This window comes from Periplaneta americana, chromosome 13, assembly GCF_040183065.1.
Source record: "Periplaneta americana isolate PAMFEO1 chromosome 13, P.americana_PAMFEO1_priV1, whole genome shotgun sequence".
Lineage (NCBI taxonomy): Eukaryota > Metazoa > Arthropoda > Insecta > Blattodea > Blattidae > Periplaneta > Periplaneta americana.
In genome coordinates, this window is record NC_091129.1 from 29,747,110 (window position 1) to 29,764,526 (window position 17,417).

The window sequence follows — 17,417 nt, forward strand, 5'->3', positions numbered from 1 at the left end:
TATCTCGCTTATTATTACTTTTTGTGAAAAATGTTACATAACAAAAGTTTCTTTAAAAATATTTTGCGATAAGTTTTATTCCTTCAAAAATTTTGACAGGACTGATATTTAATGAGATAAACGAGTTTCAAAATTAAAATAACTGCCATCTAAGGCCGTGTAATGAATTAAAAAACAAATGACTTCGTCCATAAGGGGCCTTGGACAGCAACAATCGAAAACTATGAAAGATAGCCTACAGAGAATGTTTCTGTGTTTGTATGAAGTAATATCGGAAGCTAAATTAACCGATTTGTATAATTAATTATTATTTCACCATTGGAAAGTGTAGTTTCTCTAGATGGACATAATGCTATAATCTTGCTCAGAATAGGGACCAATGGCGGGCTTATGTGAGGGCGGCAATGAACCTCCAGGTTCCTTAAAAGCCAGTACAGTAAGTAAGTAAGATATGAAATACTTTATACTGAGTGGCCAGTGAGTATTGTAATTACTCTTATTAAATGTATAATATTAAATTCTGTTTATTTTCAGAATAATAATAGACACCAAAGAGCCAGTAACAGTGAAGATAAGAATAAAAAGGTATGGTCATCATTTTACAATGTAACTTAATTAAGATTCCTTAAACAGAGCTATTGGTTAATGTTTTATTAAGATGCAAAATAAGAATATTAAAAATTACAAACGTAACTCCAAATATTAAATGAAGGTGTCATGCAAATTATATATATTTTTATGTTAAATATTTTCCCATTGTAATGTTTTCTCTCTTTGTTGTAATTCTTCTCCGAGGTGAATGGTCAGAAAAACAGATGGTTCGTTTTTTAGTCTTCCCAAAAATATTTATAGAATGCTAAAATTTGTGTCATTTCAGTAACCAAAAAATTTGTCAGAGACCTCTAAAAATACAAAAATTGATTCATAGAAAATCTTATAAGTTATATATTTTGCGTAAATTATGTAGCATTAGATTGCTACGTGGCATATATACACAAAAACATTATTTTCTGTGAATTTACAAATGTTTATAATCAATCCATTCCCATTGATATAATTGTATCATGTACAGTAATTGTAATTAGTTCATTGACATAATTGTGTACTGTTGGCAAATTGCACTGTGCAACAACTTTTATGTTATACCTTGTTACGGCAACGAAAATAAGTTTGCTTAATTGTTTTGGACTGCTAGGCAGGAATGTGAGATAAATTTTACGAATTGACTCCTGTTAAAAAGTCACTTTTCCACATTTACATACCCCTGATTGAGGTTCTCCTCCTATATACCAGGCATGCCAAAACCCTGCACATTATGCAGTTGCGCACATTGTGCAGCTGTCTCTGTGCCATGTGCACTTCTATTCCCCTACCTGGAGGGAGTGAATTGCCTTGGAGGGGAACGCGACAGGGCTATACAGTGCCTGCAGCAGCTTTTGTTTCAGTAACAGTTTCAGTATGGGTGCCGATTTGGCTGTGTCTGTGAATGAGTTATCTATACTAATAATAAATCTGTAGCCAAAATATTTCTGGTAATTTTCGATTTTCCAAAAATAATTGGTGTTAACATGTATAATTAACCATCCTGAAACCCAAAATCGCTTTTTTGAAATTTTTGTTTGTATGTCTGTCTGTCTGGATGTTTGTTACCTTTTCACGCGATATTGGTTGAACCGATTTATATGAAAATTGAAATATAAGTTAAGTTCGTTGTAACTTAGATTTTAGGCTATTGGCATTCAAAATACTATATTTAAAAGGGAGGTTATAAGGGGGCTTGAATTAAATAAATCGAAATATCTCCCTTATTATTAATTTTTGTGAAAAATGTTGCATAACAAAAGTTTCTTTAAAAATGATTTCCGATACGTTTCATTGCAAGCAAAATTTTGATGGGACCAAATTGAACCAAAAACGGATGTTCTTTGAACCAAATGATATTTTAATTATTTGCATGTAATAACAATTAAGAAATATGTTAAAGGTATTATCATTGCACTAAATGAGTGGTCTCTGGACCAAAATGATCGCATTTTATTTATTTAAATACAATTTAAATTAAGTGACATATTAAACGATTTATCCTTCTATCAAACACGAATGTTCCCTGGACCAGATGTCCTATTTTAATTATGTAATTACTTTATACTTACTTCTAACAAGTGCAGCGGAGCGCACGGGTACAGCTAGTGATAAATAAAGTGAGGAATTCACAGATAAAGGAGAAGAGAAATCACGAATCATATAATTTGTTATAATGTTAATAATTATTTTAAAATGAAAGGCTTTCATCAGCCCATGTCGAGGTAATAGTGTTGTGAGGTGACAGTTTAGATCAGATTAGTAAAGTTATCAAAATATGATATTGTCAGCACTTATTTCTTAATCAGTACTCTCACGGCAAAACGAACCTAACAATGGCGTTGTTTAGGAGTCTGTAATAACATAGCCATCAAAGGTTAGACGACTTACGACTTTCATTTCATAAGCTGGTAAGTGATGAGAATATAGTGAGGAATACATGTGAGGCTCTTGAGGTTGTAAGGAGCGAAGAAAACTATTTGCAATTTCTGGAAAAATATATAATGGCAAATTTTCCATCTCACGTCACTATATCAATTTAAGACACTTACATTAATAAATCTTTAAACCTGACATAAAGATAATATTGTCGCTTCGCAGCTTGTGAATTACACTTTTAATTTCTTTCAGTAACGCTCTCTACTTGCTCTCAATGTTTTCCAAATAAACTACATGTGAATTTAAATTCTAAGCTTAATTTATATTATTTATTAATATTAATGTTAATTTATATTGACATACAGCAAGGAAATGATGTCAGTGTAAAAACTTCACAATGCCCTAGTGCACGTAATTAATTGGGAGTTTAATATTTTCTTCAACATTTGTGTACCAATGGCCCCAATAAATAATAATGCTTGACGAACAATGAAAGAGTAGAGTCTATTACTTTAAAATAATTAGTACCTACTACGTAAAATGAAATACTTGTTCGTTTTTTGGTTTCGAAATTACTGCAATATTTTTTTTCTTCAAATACTATATGAAAATCATATTAATAAATTATGCTTTACAAACCACTACTTTGTGATATATAACTGAGTAAGCCTAAAGTTTCTTGTATTACAGTTGTCAAGTGTAGGCACTGATAATAACCGTGCTGTTTTTTTCCTTCTGCTAAGTGTGTTTATAATGTCCAAATGTCTATTTAATCCAACCCTAGAAGCACAAAATACATTATTGTACACGGGCAAGAGCAACGCTTGATTGATGCAGTCTGCACAGACTGGTGATCCGCGCACATAACTGCACATTTAGAGTCTGATTTCTGGCATGCCTGCTATATACAGATAACTCAAGCTAGGAAGCTGCCTGGAGAGGGGAGGTAGTACAGCTAACGAAGGGGCCCACCTACGATCCGATACCCATGTACAGTCATATTATCTGAAAATTGATCTCTTGACAATGTATTCAAGATGCATCGTCCCTATACTATATTGAGCAGTATTTTAATACATAATAATTCGTTTAATGTTATAGTGTTAATGATTTATTTTCTAATTGCAAAAATATATTCATTAGTAGCCTATAATTTATGACTGACCTAAATGTTCCATCATTCTTCTAGTTATATGTGACCAAATTGTAGATTATAGCGTTGTCAATAAACTTCAATTTTGCACTATAAATCAAGGAAAACAGATCACTTATTTATCTGCACATTATGAACAAAACAATAAAAGGAAGAAGGTCAATAACAGACCGAAACATGTTAACCAGGTACAGTAATATTTAACACGAGAAAGACATATACTGTAATACATATTCCGAAATAAAAGGAAGACACAATCGAGTTTCTATTTAGTCATTCCAAAGGGATTTCCTTTACTCCCGATAAATCTCCATCTGAATCGCTGCTCACTTCTTCTTCTTCTTCTTCTTCTTCTTCTTCTTCTTCTTCTTCTTCGCTAGACTCGCCACCTAAATGAATAATGCAACTGTCTACGGCTTCTTCTATTAGAGGAATCTGCTTCACATACTCCTTTTCATATTTCATGGATTTTTCACACTTCTTCCAAGAATCTTCCGTGATTTAATTATTTTTTTTTTCTTGTCAGTGATATTACGTCATCCATTTTGAATGTAGTGTTGTTTGCAGCAATCCTAGTTAACGTCATCTTAGAAACTCCTCTTTCCCTCACCTTCTTAATATCCGTGAGTAATATCCAGGCTTCACTAATTTCTTTTTTCATGAATCCCACCACATTATAAATAAACTCGCGAGTATGAAGAACTTTGCCCGATAATGTACAGTACTACTCATCATAATAGAATAAATACTTCTATCACAAACGACAGCCACACACAGACACGTACTTATACAGAATACAGCCTTAGCAACTGTTATTAGAACTGTACTGCACTGTTCTAGTCCACAATGCATACAGTAGGCGGACAGAGATAGGGGAGATGTCCTCTATGTGCCTGCGCGAACAAGACAGCTTGCTAGTTTGAGGCATCTGTAATTACATCTGTTATCAGACAGTACATCTCACTTGACGATATGTGTCATAGGAGGAACAATTTTTTGTACACATGTGAAGTCTGATTAGTGTATGTGATAACAGTCAGTCATTTATGCAATGGAGGAGGAAGGGAACTGGAAACATACCCAATTATCTCCTGGCTTAGTTGCTTCATGAGTGATCTTATTGGTTTCACTTATGAGGTTAAAATATTCTTCGGACAATTGACTAAACAACATTTTTACTTTACATGTGCAGGTTCCTAGTGCAGCTTTTCAAGCTTGCAAAGAGACAACAAAGAAGAAAGTTCTTGAAAGTGTGCCACCCCGTGTACGTGCTGATGAATATGAACAGCTAAAGCAAAAGATTAAAAAACTAGAAAGAAAATTACAGGATTATGATGCAGTAGACATAGAATTTCTCCGCAGTAAGGCCAAGGAGGCAGACCAACTGAGAACGCAATGTAACTTCTTGAAAGAGACGGTAACTGAAATGGCTGGCATACAAAAAGTGTGCATTGATTTGCGGCAGAAGATCAGGAAGCTAGATGGCATCAAACTAGAACGAGATTTGTATAAAAAGAACATAATTTCTTTGAAGTCAGATAATGATACCCTGAGAGCCTGTGTTGAACATCTGCAAGGATCTCATACAGAGAATGCTCTGTTGAAAATAAAGATCACAGAGCTTGAATGCGTGATTGCAGATAAGGAGAACGAAATAAAGAGACTGCTGACGCATACAGACGGACTCTCAATGGATACTGATGGGAAACAAGTAAGCAATGTCAATAAGGGAAAAGTTTAGATCATTCGTTATCTCGTAAAACCATATACTCTCGTGCGCCATACTTCATGGTAAAAACCTTATTGTGGGGGTAATCGAGCAAGCTACCTTGTGAGTCGAAGCATAGCAAGAGAGGAAAGCTTCACAGTCCACTTTTTCCTTCCCCTCACGTGCAGGTAGGTTTCACGAGATGCCGACTGACCTATACACACATTTTCTTTATTTTATGCCCTGAAACTTCTTTCTGCATTATTGTACTCATAGTATCATTTTAAGGAAATAAACATTGATGTGGATCCCATTGAGTTAACTGAAAGGCTATAAATTACAAGGGAAATTTTGTTACTTTGTACCTGGCCTGTTCTAGTATATAAAGAAATTCATTAGAGTTAGTAATATAATCTAATTTTTCGATTTAAACTAAGTTGTTACCGGTATAATTTACTGCAGGCCTAGTATTTTAAGCACAAGAAAGAAAGAAGATAGAAAATATCTCTTTCCAAACTTCATAATTGTATTTTGACTCATTACACCTGTAAAAGGGGGAAAGAAACTGGCCACCCTGTCCCATTATCTCCTGGTCTAGTTGCCTCATAAGTGATGCCTTGTTGGTATCACTTGTGAGATTCAGTCCTGTCTTCGGCCTGTTGACTAAACAACACCTTCAAACTGCGGTAAAATATTGTCATTCGTGACGTTCACCATTGCTATATAAGTATAATAATAACAGTAATAATAATAATAATAATAATAATAATAATAATAATAATAATAATTTATTTGAACGATCATAATAATGATACACTTTTGGTTGGCACTCCCGATGAAGCAAAAGCTTGTGGCCAGGAGTGGACTTTACATCGAATAATGAAAAAGTAATATTATAAGTTTAAGCCTACACTAAGATAATGCTTTAATTGTTTAATTTAAATAATCAAATATACTCGTATGTAAGCAAAAGTAAAGTGATGAATATCAAAATAATAATACAAGAAAGAATAATATAAGTAAACAATGAAATTATATCAAATATATGTAAGCAAAAGAAAGTAATGAATATCAAAGTAATATTACAAGAAATAATAATACAAGAAATACAATGAAATTATATCAGGTAAAAACATAGAAGATTCGGTTAACTAGAAAGTATAAGAGCTGATGGCACCTTTAAAAAATAATAAAATGAAATGAAAAAGTATTAAATAATACAATTTTATTGTAAAATAAATACAAAATATTATGCAATAATTTAATGCAGTAAGATATTATATACACAAATGATATTTTAGTTGTAACTGATTTATTGAATTTTGAAAGATTGAAAGATTCCTAACTTAGGAAAAAAAAATATATATATATATATATATATATATATATATATTTTAAATTTCATGTAATAGAGAGAAAAAAAATGAATATATATATATATATATATATATATATATATATATATATATATATATAATTGTTAGAATACTAATCAGTGTTTAAAATCAGTTGAAGAGCTTGCTTTTTAAATGATTTAATATTGGAAGATGCTAATTTTGAATGTTTTTAATGAAGTTATTACACAATCTCGGGCCGAAATTTGAGGCATGCCTTAGTCCTGCTTCAGAATTGTATTTGGGTTCAAACAAAGGACATGATATATTGTGTCTTCTTGTACTGTATCCATGGTCATGTGGTAGTATTTCAATAGGGTATGTATGTATATTTGCTTAATATTCAGTACATTGAATTCCTTGTAAATTAGGCACGTATGATAATCCATTTTTTTCTTAATACACATTTTTATTATTCTCCTCTGTAAGAATATTAATGGCATGAGTGAAGACTTCATTGCCCCACCCCATTCTATAATGCCATATTGCAGGATAGAATGAACCAGACTCAAATATATTTGTCTTAATGTTATTTTTTCCATAAAATGTCTTAGTAAAACAAATTTATAAATTTTTTTACGTAGTTTAAGGCACAGATAGTTTATATGGCAATCCCATCGTAGATGTTTGTCTATATTAATACCTAGTCACGTTTATATTTTTTTTTACTAAATTAGAATAGAGATGTAACGTCCCTCTTATTAGGCATTGACAACATGCCAACAGCAAATAAAAACAGAATAACAAACTGTACTACTGTACTTAAAAGCAACCGAACTGCCATGAATTCAACAATTACATATAATGTTGTATTCACAACAGACTAGCACATGAGCTCTAAATGGAATTTATGCCAATAACTGTAGAGCTGATGAAATATTAAAGTTGCACAAAAAAACTAACCAATTTCAATTAACGGCAAAAACATTCAATATTACCTCCATAGAAAAAAACTAAATCTCAAACTAACTCTAAGACGTAAGCTGGCTGTATATAATAAATGCATCGAACATTTTATGAGCTTCAGTTATCTTGGAACAAAGATGAGAAGCAACGAAAGTTCAACAGAAGAAGTACGTGCACAAACTATGAAAGCATATAACACGTTAGGATTCTTAAAAGACGTAGTTTGGAGAAATAAATATTTGAGTATAGAAAGTAAAACTAGAATCTACAAGACATCCTCACATATGCTACAGAAATTAGGGCAGAAACAAAAATAACACAATAATTGCAGAGAACAACAGAAATGAAGACACTACGAAGCATCGTAGGATATAGTCTATTTGACGGGTAGGCAAATGAAGAAATCAGGAACAAATATGAAATAGATGATGTGGTAAAATGGGCTATAGAAGGGTGAGACCACACTTTAAAGTAGCTGGCAACTTAAAATGAACATATAGGCTACAGGGTGATTCAAAAGACACGCGACTTAAGACAACTCAGTTATTGGTACAGATAGCGAAAAATGGAAAATAGGGAAAGTTGTTGGAAATAGGTAGTTTTCAATCTAATGTGCTTGAATTTTCAGCGTAGAATACACTGTTGAGGCTGTACACTAGTACGACACACCCTCCAGTCGAAATGTTGCGAAATTAGTGGATTTTCCGCTATTTTATCATAGTTCAGATATGTAGTGTATCGGGTAAATTATGAAATGATGACGGTGATTAGCAGTGTTGCCAATACAAGTTCAGGGAAAACCGCCAAGCAAGAATGATATTTCCCTGAATTCTTATGCTATCAATGCAAAGAAATGCTTGTTTGCACTGTGAGAAGTTAAATAACAGCTAAACTCTGCATGTCAACTATTCTTCTCTGTTATCGGTAAATAATACATACCTAAAATCCGGTAGAACTAGCCGAAAAGCCACTAATATGGTAACATTGAAACTGGCAGGTGTGTCATAGTAATGCACAGTCTCAACGGTGCATTCTACGTTGGAAATTGAAGCACACTAGATTGAAAACTACCTATTTCCAACAACTTTCTTTTCTTTCCATTTTTCGCTATCTGGACTAATAACGGAGTTTGTCTATGTCGCGTGACTTTTGAATCACCCTGTATATTAAATTATGCGCCGTGATGGGTGTATTCTAGCTGTCAAAATCCGAGCTTCATGCGACATCCCGTTTTCTAGATAAGTTGATTTTAGTAGAAATGGTTGAAGATTGTGACATCACAGGTGGCGTGCCTGACATGTGCCAGTCTTGTCCTGGTGCTCATCTCGTGGGCAAGTCATATTGTTTTCAATCACATCGAGAAGGTGCTGTGTGTATGGTTTAAGTACAGACTCCACCAGCAATAAGAATGTATCCGTCCATAAATTTCCCAATAGAAATCTCTGATTCGATTAAACCAGTGGAAAAATAAAATTAACAAGGTAGCCTATATTCGTAAAACGATTACAGACTTCTATCTTCATTTTTAACAGGCAGATAGTTCTTGGAAAATATGAAGGATATTAAACACTGTTTTCATAAAGGGAAACCAGAAACATTTCATAGCATTGCACTCAAATACAAACCTAAAAAAAAGTGATTTTACTAACATATGATGACCACAAAACAATTTTATATATTTTTTAATTTCAACAATAATATATAAAGAGAAGAAAAATCCAAGAAGTTAAAGTTCTTTAAGTTCCTAAAAAATAGGTATGAGTGCGTATCTAGACCTATGGCTGCAAAACTCATAAATGGCAGAGAGAAATTTTCAGAAGTGTTAAGGCTGTGGCCGGGAACAGTCAACTTTGGAACTAGACGAGAGTACTTACCAAAATGTGCTTAGGCCTGAATCAATAGGAAAGATTTATTGTTAGTTTGTAATATCAGTTTTTAAATATAAAATTTCCCAACTAAATGTAAATTAATCTTACATTGAATGTGTCACGTCAACTGATCATGCAAGAAAGACAAAAATTTTAATGTAATTAATTCTATTGTTTTCATTAAATTGTGTACATATTTACGATGCCAACAAAATGCAACGCTTAATTCTGGGGACTCGCAACTGTAGCCAAGATTAAAAAGAAATCGTCTCTCTTGTATTTGTGACTGCCGTTATTTTTAGTTGCTCAAACTACTTCAGAAATTGAAAGAAGCTTGATTTTTTAAAAATTACCTCTTATAATCTAGAGGTCTTAAGGTATGCATCGACTCTTGAAATAAAAATTTACAATTTCCCCTCAATTTAATTCAAAATTCATTTACCTCTTTCTTACAGTTAAATGAAAGGAATGCAAAAGGAAACAGAAAAAAAGGTAAAATTTTAGGGGTACAGAGCTAAATTTCGTGAAAAAAATCGTATATTCTTTCGGCAAGCATTTCTTTGCTTCCAATGGACCTATATAATTCATTTTTTCACCAAATTGATATCAAAACAGTGAAGAATGTTGTAGGCCTAGTCTAGAATAAACTTCATAGCATTTCTCACTTATATTATGTATAATTTTTTTCTAAGATATCAAAAAGTCTTATTTTTTTTTATAGGGAGCCAATGCTTTTGCTTTCAACTAAATTACTTTTTTTATATTACAACATAGCACTATGTATATGCTTCAATTTGGTGTTTGAATGAAGTCGATAGCTCAATTCTAAGCATATTTTTTTACTTGCTCAAAGAATGAAAAATATTGAAAAAACTGAAATAGGATAAAAAATGAAGATAAAGTTGAAGTTCAAGCTAGGTAACAAATAACTTACTTTTATGCTCCTAAAACCCTCCTGTAATATAAGTGAGGCCCTCTTCTTGTGTCTTGAAGTCAACTTTCATATTTTTCACAACCCTCTGGTACCATCTTCACTGCTGTTGCTCAAGCGTGCACTGTATGTTGGCCGTCAGGGTTCGAGTCTCGTCTGCAGCATTCGCACCAGCCATTGTGTGTTTTGCTGGGGTGATACTCATCTTCCGAAATATGTCCAATTCAACTTCGTTGCCACAATTGAAGTGGCAAATAGCATCCATGACCCCAAGTTTCAGGGTTGTACGACCTACATACGTTTCTTTGGGGCAACGTCTCCAAACCAAACCATTGAAAGACTGGTCTGCATTCTCAGTCTTGTCATGCAGCATGTTATATATGTTTGAAAACTAGAATAATATAAGGAATATGTACGATAAGCCTTTCTTGTGTTAAATTCTAACGTACCTTGTTTACATGTTTCGACCTATTTATTGGTCATCTTCAGAACTGGTCGTTGTTGATATTGGCACCTCTTGTTGTTTCCTGTGAGAGTGCGTTCGTAGTGTAGAGTCAAAGAGTGTATGTGTTTTGAAATTGAGTTGTGTGTTGAGAATATCGTTAGGGTGTGTTTTCGTGTGTCTGTATATTTCATATTGTTCTAGTGTGTTTAGTTTCTGGCTTTTTGGTTGGATGTGTAGTATTTCCATGTCTGTGTTGATGTCTCTGTAGGTGTGGTTGGCATTTGTGATGTGTTCTGCATATGTGGAGATATTTTGTAATTTTGTTATGGCTGTGATGTGTTCTTTGTAGTGTGTTTGAAATGATCTGCCTGTCTGTCCTATGTAGAAGTTGTTGCAGGTGTTACATTTGAGTTTGTATACGCCTGTGTGATTGTATTTGTTTGTGAATTTAAATACTATTATAGTCACAATCATGCCATGGTATGAAAGAAAAATTACACGGCATGATTGTGACTATAATAGTATTTAAATTCATTAATATGTCGCATCAACGGACGTATATACGTCACCAAACATCGTAAGATGAAGATTACATTTGTATTTGTTTGTTTGTGTTGTTTGTGTGTTGAGATGTTTTTGTAGAGTGTTATTTGATCTGTATGCGATGTTGTAATTTAATTTCTTGAATGAGGTTGCAATTTTATTGTGTTTTTGTTTTCGTATGTTAGTGTGATGTATTTTTTGTGTTCTTGTGTTTGTGTTGTATTCTTATGTTTTTGTGACAATGTTTTGTCTTACATATTATGTTGTCTATTATGTTAGAGTTGTATCCGTTTTCTTGTGCTATGTATTTGATTGTGTTTAGTTCTTCGTTGTAATCCTGTTGGTTCATTTGTATGTTAAGTAGTCTGTGTACCATTGTTAGGAATGCAGCTTGTTTGTGTTGTGTGGGGTGGTTGGATGTGTTGTGTGTCTGTGTTTGTTGTCTACTTTTGTTATTATGATGTCTAGAAAATTTATGGATTTGTTGTTTTCAATTTCTAATGTGTAGTGTAGCTTTGGGTGTATTTTGTTTATGTGTTGATGTAGGTTTTGGATCTGTCTTTTGTTCCCTTTGTATAGTATTAGTATGTCATCTACGTATCTGTGCCAATATATGATGTTGTCTGCGTGTTTGTTGTTGTCTTTGTTTAGTATGTATGTGTGTGTCTTACATCACATAGAACAGACATACATACTAAACAAAGACAACAAACAAGCACGCAGACATCATCATATATTGGCACTATTGGCAATCAAGATGTATAATATAAGGCTATAATATGACACAAAAACGAAATTTTCATTTTTTGAAGAAAGTTGCTATTCCAGGAGTCGATGCATACCTTGTTAAAAATGTTGTTTTATTTAACGATGCTCACAACTGCAGAGGTTATATCAGCATCGCCGAATGTGCCGGAATTTTGTCCCGCAGGAGTTCTTTTACATGCCAGTAAATCTACTGACGTGAGCGTCTCATTTAAGCACACTTAAATGCCAGCAACCTAGCCCAGGATCGAACCCGCAACCTTGGGCATAGAAGGCCAGTGCTATACCAACTTGCTATCCAGGTCGACGATGCATACCTTAAGTGACAATACATACAGTAATTTATTTAAAATGGGTATAAATCTACATTGAAGTAAATCCAGTTTAAATTTGCACCAAAACGATGGAAAATCTTTCGTAAATTTACAAAGAAACCACATTGTCCATCCCGGCTACAACAAATGTTGTGTGATATTTTATGCTCAGACAAGGGCAACAATCACAAAGAATAATAATAACATCTCCAGTGTAACAACACTACATATAAAAAGCCTACCCACCTCGATGAGATGCAGTGACTTCGAAAACAACTTCATTTTAACCTTCAGGTGTGCACGTTGAGTCACTTCCCACAGACTGTCATGTTAGATTTACAATCCCACAACATTTGTCTGTATGGAGCTTAGGCGAAAAAATTTCACCTGCTGACTTACTTTTGCCTCCTCTTTCCAAAAATATATGGCATTACCGCCTTTTCAATTCACCATGAAAGAAGGTTCCCTTATGAGATTGTACTCCTGTGAGTGTTATCAAAACACAGCCAAACACATGCCTCCACCTGCTGATAAACACAGCAGCATGACGAGGTAAGCAGCCGATATATGGCTGCCAGAGATTGATGAAACTTGTGAAGAGCTGTGCTCTGCAGACACCTGCCAATGTCTACCCCTACTAGTTATCCTAACACTGGTGATAGTAGCTACACCTGTACAGTTCTAGAATGTTCCATAGGATGATAGTAAAATAAAATTTTCATCACTGACTTTTCTGCTGCAATCATCAATGGAACGCAAAACGACATAACCTATAGGGCTATCCTATAACAAGATTGTGTTTTGTTGAGACCGTAGATTAACAGAAGTCTGTTTTAATGTAAATTCTTGACATATTTTTGTTATTATTATGATTCTCATTCTTCTTTTTAATATTAGCTAGTAATCTCCTTCATCATCTGTGATGTAGCCATGTTTGTTTATTAATACGTGAGTGAGCACGACTATATACGCAACTTATACATACATAAACAGATGAATATCAGCTTTCTAGTTCTGGTCATCAGAATTTCTTGCATTCTCTATCTTAAACTTGGAGATTTTCCATGTTCCTGAAGCACAACAGTTATATGATTCTGAGGATTCACCGTGGAATTAACCCTAACATTTGTCTTGCATCTGAAAAAGACCTTGGGGGGGGGGGACTCCATCAGGTAACAGCGCAACCCATATCCAAGCACAGCCTCAGATGTCGAGTCCGGCTTGCAATGTCGAGCTAGAACAGTTGTCTGTGTACAGATCTTATAGTAATTTCTAGGTGTTATAATCCTACAGCAGAGCATAACACACCTTACATGAATTGAATTGAATTTAATTGAACTTAACGAAGGGGAACACTATGGCCCAGCACTGCGAACAAAGGTCTATTGTGCTGACCCTTGGGTGACGCATTCCCAACCACACCAGCTGACCCAGCTGACTGTGTGCCCAGGTTTCGAACAGGCAACCCCACTCGTCCCTAGGCCTCCATGTGTCAGCACCTGGCGTTTGGGGAATACTACAGAATGATAATGAAATGGAGAAATGGTGATGGAATGATGTAAATGCCTAATTTGGGGAAAAACAAAAGAACCCCGGGAAAAACCCCAACCTTGTCCGCCACACGTGTCACTATGGATTTTATCCCAAATCCCAGACCTGACCGGAAATCGAACCTGGGCTGCCTGTCTGACAGTCTGAAGGTCTGACCATTCAGCGTTCACAGAGACTCACCTCACATAGTTTTATTTATTTCTAATTTTGACACTACCAGTATAATAAGTTATTAGTGAAGTTCAGACAAAAGGAAGCAGGATGAAATAAGTCCACTCTGTATACTACAGAGTATGGTATGAATATAAGAATGAAGGCTTGTACAATCTCGCACTATTGTTTTGTTGTACAGTATTAGTAATCTTGAAAGCAAGAAACTAAATCTAGAACTTTACTACTTCTTCAAGTTAATCGAAAATTACTTTACAGGACAGATCAAGGAAAGAGAAGGAAGAAGCAGTGGTACATATGGAGGCTTCGCAAGATAAACCAGGCTTCGATATGAAACATAAACTTGGTGCTGCTGAAGTTCAGATGACAAAAAGTAATATATTTTCGGATGAAGCATCAGCACAGCATAAGCAAGAGTTGCGGAGACTGAAAAAATATTTCAAAGTCATTGAAGAAGAGGAAGGTAAGTTGGCTGGAAAATTGGCAGTGTTACAGTCACATGTAAATGACTTGAACAAACAAAATCAAGTTCTAGAAAAACAAAAAAAACAGTTACAACAGGAGTTGTGTCGCAGTAAACAGGAAGACGCTGCACTGAAGAACAAAATAACTGATTTGGAAGGAAACCTTTACCTACTGGGAGGCATCAGGGAACAGAGAGACAAACTACTGAATGAAAATGTTGTTCTTAAAAAGCGTCTTGGTGGCATATATGACGAAATGAAAAAGCAAGATGATAACTACCAGAAAATTGTACAGGAATTAGAAGACAAAGAACAGTTAGGCCTACAAAATTTAAGGTTAGAAGTTGAAGAACTAAGAAAAAAATTGCAATTGTACAGTGGCATAGAAGATAATTTGATTGCATTGAAACAAAAAGCAGATGAGGCCGAAAGATTAAGAAAAGAACTGGACAATTTTCATGGTCGTGGTGCTAAGCCATTAAATTTTTGTTCCCTTTCTCCTAACTAATAGGTCATCTCTCTCTCTCTAACACATTCAGATATATAAATTCTCGTGATATTTCAAAAGACCATATTCATTTCCCATCGAATAGCATAATTTAAATCTCATCCTAACACAACTTACATATTCCTCGTACCACTGTCATCACCAATAACAACTCCACACTATGTCAAACTACAAACACTATGTCTGCCAACCTGACTACATCCGCGATTACATCTTCACACTATGACTGCCAACCTGCCCACATCGGGAATTACATCTCCGCACTTATCTGCCATATTGCCAACATCGGGAATTACATCTCCGCACTTATCTGCTATACTGCCAACATCGGGAATTACATCTCCGCACTTATCTGTCATATTGCCAACATTGGGAATTACATCTCCGCACTTATCTGCCATATTGCCAACATCGGGAATTACATCTCCGCACTTATCTGCTATACTGCCAACATCGGAAATTACATCTCCGCACTTATCTGCCATATTGCCAACATCGGGAATTACATCTCCGCACTTATCTGCTATATTGCCAACATCGGAAATTACATCTCCGCACTTATCTGCCATATTGCCAACATCGGGAATTACATCTCCGCACTTATCTGCTATACTGCCAACATCGGAAATTACATCTCCGCACTTATCTGCCATATTGCCAACATCGGGAATTACATCTCCGCACTTATCTGCTATATTGCCAACATCGGAAATTACATCTCCGCACTTATCTGCCATATTGCCAACATCGGGAATTACATCTCCGCACTTATCTGCTATACTGCCGACATCAGGAATTACATCTCCACACTTATCTGCCATACTGCCGACATCAGGAATTACATCTCCGCACTTATCTGCCATACTGCCGACATCAGGAATTACATCTCCGCACTTATCTGCCATACTGCCGACATCAGGAATTACATCTCCGCACTTATCTGCCATACTGCCGACATCAGGAATTACATCTCCGCACTTATCTGCCATATTGCCAACATCGGGAATTACATCTCCGCACTTATCTGCTATATTGCCAACATCGGAAATTACATCTCCGCACTTATCTGCCATATTGCCAACATCGGGAATTACATCTCCGCACTTATCTGCTATACTGCCGACATCAGGAATTACATCTCCACACTTATCTGCCATACTGCCGACATCAGGAATTACATCTCCGCACTTATCTGCCATACTGCCGACATCAGGAATTACATCTCTGCACTTATCTGCCATACTGCCTACAACGCGAATTACAACTCGGTATTATGTCGTGGAATGCTGCCTCCATCGTCGTTCACCATTCACCGTTATGATACTGTATTAAACCAGAAATTATTTAGAATGTAAGAAGAGTACATTAAATTTCCTGTTATAAATAAAAATTGAATGCAATAAGTGTTTTTAATTTTTTATAATAATATTACAATAGTGATAATCGTGCTAATTTTTTTAAGACCTGAATTGTATTATAATTGTAGAATTAATTCCTAATGAACTAATATAATTTAATTGTGGGTCATATACACACGCTAGTTAATAGCAAACTTGAGATAAAGTAGTCGTAGGCCTATGTCATTTTTAAATATTTTCATCCTTCTTTGCTATAGGAAGTTTGCATAGTATATTATGGAAATCTGTTGATGTAGAGACTTATCATTTTTTTGTCGGAATAGGGTTGAAGTTTCTAATTTGGTCTTCTATGTCATTTAGGTACTTCTTTTCTTGCAGATTCTGGAAATTTTTTTCATTAATTGAAAATGTACTGGTATCTTGTAGAAGATGTTCTTAAGTTACATAATATTGTATTGGTACAATGAAAGTCAAACCTAATTTGCTGTCATGGTTCTGATAGTACTCGCATAGTTTGTTTATAGCTACTGTGTCCATTACTTGCATCACACTCCCATTTATGAAGGATATATAATTTATTTCTTGTCCAGACTAAGCATAATTTAACAAAGTTTATGAACGTTTCCAACACCCTATTCAAAATAGCCAATAGAATTCCTGTAACTTCAACATAAACTCTCCTTCATATATACACATACAGTATTTACCATCACTTTGTCAGAGTCAGTCCTTGAATTATTATCATATGGGATAATTATCTGGGGGTCTTCATAAAAACTTGCACAAGTGTTTAGACTGCAAAAGAGAATATTGAAAATTATAAAGAAAGTACCTATTCGCTCGGATAGTAAAAAAATATTCAAAGAGTTTGATATTTT

The 17,417-nt window shown here is 34.7% G+C and overlaps 1 protein-coding gene across 1 annotated transcript in view; it reads right to left on the minus strand.

The window, feature by feature from the left end:
• galene overlaps window positions 1-15,360 on the minus strand; it is a 758,695-nt gene extending 743,335 nt beyond the window's left edge. The window contains exon 1 of the mRNA XM_069842980.1: window positions 15,299-15,360. The gene's annotated coding sequence lies outside the window, so the exon portion shown is untranslated. The remainder of the gene's footprint in view (window positions 1-15,298) is intronic.
• Window positions 15,361-17,417: the final 2,057 nt, after the last annotated feature.